A 4,602-nucleotide genomic window follows, 5' to 3' on the forward strand; every position below is an offset into this window, starting at 1 on the left:
CTGCAGCAGGGGCTGCAGCCTATGCCATTGCTGGCGACTCACGGCAGCCCAGCTCCAGGTTGAGCTGTTATTCAGCATCTTAGCTGTAGAGGGTAGTGTCACTGGCTCTCATATGTGAGATGGCGAACCGGGGTCCTCTGGCGTCCCAAGCCAGCTCTTAACCAATGCACCATTCAGCCGGCCCAACAATGCACTTTTAATTTGACCACTTCCTTAGACAGAATTGCACTGAGATTTCCCTGCATTTACCTGTTGAAAGTTACTAATGGGCAGTGAGTTTCTGTTCTGTACTCCCAGGTGGGCCAGGGTCTGACAACAGGAGACCAGCTCTCCCTATACATCTGGGGTTCCTGATATGGGGTCATCAGAGTTAGGGCAGGGTTTTATTGGTCTAGGTTTGTTGATAAGTGGTAGGAGTCAGGGTGGATGCCAGGACTGCTGTGGAAAGTGTGTGTCGATAGAAGCATATTCAGGGATGAGCTAGGTGGGACAATGGTGTTGCAGATAAGTAGTATTGATGGAGGGATTTTTCTCCATTAATAGGCTCCATACATCCATCTGACAATAATGACTAGATGCACATGAATGTGAAAGGCCTTAAACAACATCTAAAGTAGGGCTGCAAAGTGGGGTCTGTGATTAGAGGGAGCTAGTGGGTTAGAGTTAACAAAAATGGGAGTTGAAATTATCAGGAGTGAAAATGTAACACGGCTACCAAGATGCTCTCACAGTTGAGGAAGAGGTAGTTAGAGATGCAGTATAATGTGGTCATATTTGGGGATATTCTGGGAGCAGCGTTCTTCTGGGTTGTCTAGGTCTATACCTGATACCTGATCCATTTCCTGTCATGGGTGTATCCACCAACAGTCTCTGTGCATCTTGTTTAAGGTTTGCATGAGCCAGGTTGGCTAGCTAGAAAGGCATGTGGTGTAACCACAATGTCTAAGTGACGTTCACAGAGTTGGCTAGTTTTCTAGAATAGATCCTTTGGCATTCTCTACCTTCCAATGCCAGGCCTGAGAAACCCTGAATTTTGGGGACTATGAGTCCAGGTGCTAGGTTAATTGTCCAATTTATTCCTGACGAAGGGGAAGTTTTGGATACCTTGTTAGAAAATACCTCCCATTAGGCAACATACTTACCCTATGCTGGGCTTGAGAACGATTGATAGGGAGATTCTGCAAGACGTAGTCATTTCTCATAGGATCCTAATGTCAAGTAGGTGGTGTGTGTCTCTTGTGAGGTGTCTGAGTCATGAACCTCTGGCTATGTTCAAAATGGGTACAGTAACTGCTGAACTGAAGTGTAGCTACAGCTCCCTCTATAGGTTCCCTGATGGGATCCATGCCAAGATTGTATAAGAAGCAGAAAAGGAGTAGATGGTGATTAGGGAGTAAGGCAACAGTGTGGGAGAATTATAAACAAAGGTAAGGTTTAGGAATGCATGCAGGCAACATAAAGGACTGTGAGACAGCGCTGGTTCCCCATGCCTTTTTCTCCTCCATTGCCTGGGAATTTAACAAAAATCTTTACCCAAGAATCATAGGGGTTTTCTGAGCACTTAGTCTTTTTTTGTTTCTGGTAACTAAATTTCTTCCTATAACCTTATAATAAAGGTGCTTTTTCTGCAAGGCAGATGGTGTATGAAAGGAGTATCTCTAAAGGCTATTTGTAGAAGAGTGTGGCTGACAAAAACGTTACATGGCAAGGGTTATATTCCCAAGGGTTACATGGGCAAGAAAATCAAAATACCGTGAAATAAAGTTACTGATGCTTAGTGAATATTAAATAATGCTGCATTGGATAACTGGGATGGGACATTAGATCATTTGATTCCATTTACAAAAGTGTAATAGATGTTAGTTAGGGTCCTAGGGTTATTAAAAATGACAAAAGAACACTCATAATCATATTGGGGAATATTTAGGGTTTCCTGAATCCAAAATATAGCATAAAATTTGAACCAACTTGTTAAAAATCAGAACAATTTATTCAGGATTAATTGTCATAACCAGTAAATGTATACATCTTGACTNCCCAGATCTTTTCTTCTTTTTAATATAGACATATAGAGGTATAAGCTTCCCTGTAAGTACTGTTTTAGCTGCATCCCATGAGGTTTACTGTGCCGTGTCTTCATTTTCATTCACCTCAAAGTATTTTCTAATTTCCATTTTGATTTCTCATTAAATTCTTGGTTATTTAAGATAGTGTTGTATAATTTCCACAGATGTATTTGTGTGGGTTGCACATTTCTTTCTGTTACTGATTTCTAATTTTATTCCACTATTGTCAGAGAACATATTTTGTGTTATTTCTATCCTTTTAAATTGATCAACGTTTGTTTTATGGTCTAGAATATGGTCTATGCTGGAAGATATTCTATGTGCATTGAGAAGAATCTGTATTCTGCTATTGTTAGGTGGAGTGTTCTATAGCTATGTCTTAGGTTGGTTTTTAATGTTGTTCAAGTCTGTTCAAGTCTTGTATTTCTTTGCTGATCTTTTGCTTAGTTTTTGTATCCATTATTGAAGGCGGGGTATTAAAGTCTCCAACTATTGTTATTGAATTGTCTATTTCTCCCGACATGTCAGTCAGTCAGTCTTGGCTTTATGTATTTTGGTGCCCTCTTGTTCAACAATTATTTTTTGAGTGCTTAATCCCATATTTCCCTATGTATAAGATGCTCCCATATATAAGATGCACCTTAACTTTGGGGCCTGAAATTTGAAAAAAATGTATTACATAAAGTTATTGAACTTAAGTTTTATTCATCATAAAATTCACACACAACACCCCTCATCACTTGTGGGAAATGCAAGTAAAAACATCTACAACCACTGCATAAGATACAACCAGTTTTTAGACCCCAAATTTTTCGTAATAGGGTGCATCTTATACATGGGGAAATACAGTATATTCCAGTCATTGCGTAAGGCAGTGAAAACACAGTAGCAGTCAAGATGGACAGTATGTTATCCTTAAGGCTTACAGTGGGATAAACAGGCACTGAATGAATCAACTTACAAATGGAAATATAATTTATAAATTGCAATACATGCTAACTGCCCTGACAGTTTTTAACTCATTCATGGCATTTATCAGAACTTGAAATTATTGTATTAATTTATTTCTTTATGTTTCTGTCTCTTCTGATAGCTATATATATTGACCATAAATCCTTGCTTTCAATCCCTGGCCTGGTGTTTGGCACTGTGCTCAATAAATATTTACTGAAATAAAGAATGAAATAAAGAGAGAAAGAATGAAAGAAAAGGGCAGGATACCTAGGGAGAGAAAACAAGAGGCACTTAATTTAGTTTTCAAGGATCAAGAAAAGCCTCTTTGCTGAGTTATTTGAAGCTTTGACCTAAAGTATAAATAGAAGTCAAAGGAGGGAGGGTTGGGCAAGAAGGTAGGGAGTGGGAATTAAAAGCTAAGGGAATTAAGTGTGTTAAGGCCATGGAGCAGAAAAACACTTGTCATATTCAAAGCCAGCAGTGAACAAGGGACAGTGCCAGATGAAGTTGGTAAGGACCAGACACAAAAATCTTTAAAGTGCGATATATGTGGATCAGAGTGAAGGCTAGGTTGATGGAACAGAGAGTTCCCCAAATTCAAGGGCTCAAACAAGATGGATGTATATTTCTCTCACAGTCTGAGAAAACTAGAAGATTTCTCCTTGGACAATTTATCTGGAGACCTATGTAAATAGAATTGTTCTGCCATTCTCAACACTTCTCTTTCAAGTTTGCTCTAGCTGTTGCTATTGTTAGGTGGTGGAACGGTAAGAGGATGTAAGTTGTGTGGGCATCCCATGTTCTGAGGCCTGGGTGTGGAAATGGCACACATCACTCATATCCATATTGGAATTATCACTGGGACTTAATCATATGTTTATGCATAGGTCATAGAGAAACTGCAAATGTGAGTTGTTGTCTAGGTATCCGTGTGCCCAGATGCAACCAGAAGGAAAAAATGGATTGTAGTGGACTCTTAGCAGTTTCTGCCTTAGTAAGGATTTAGATTTGATGCTGAGAGTAAAGAGTAGTTATTGCAGGATTTTAAGTACAAAGGAGATATTATCAGGTTAACATTTTACAATGGCTTCTATGAGGAAAATTGATTAAATGGCTTAAGAATGGAAGTGGGAAGATTGGATTGTCAATTACTGCAATAGTTCAGATGAGAAATGGTGGTTGTCTGAACAACAGTTGTGTAATACAAATGGAGAGAAGCAGATAGTAGAGGTATAATCTGGGAATATAATTGCCTAAACTTGAGAACGTTTTGGAGGTGTGGATGAGAGTTATGTGAAGGAGAAGTATTTTTAAAGCATGACTTCCATGTTTCTGACTTGAGGGACTGAGTAGATGGTGGTGCCACTGACTAAGATGGGAATGCTTGGGGAAGAAGTAAGTCTAATGAGAAGATCAAGAAATTCCATTTCGTATATTTTGTGTTTGAGATGTTTGTTTTTCTATGATCTCAACAGGCTACAGAAAAGTGGTGTGTAGAACTAAGTTAATAGGCCGACTGAGATAATGTCCCAGACATGGTCCAGTGGATTGTGAATGGAGCATTATATTTTGCAGGGTGCCC

Source organism: Hipposideros armiger, unplaced genomic scaffold, assembly GCF_001890085.2.
Source record: "Hipposideros armiger isolate ML-2016 unplaced genomic scaffold, ASM189008v1 scaffold_412, whole genome shotgun sequence".
Classification (NCBI taxonomy): domain Eukaryota; kingdom Metazoa; phylum Chordata; class Mammalia; order Chiroptera; family Hipposideridae; genus Hipposideros; species Hipposideros armiger.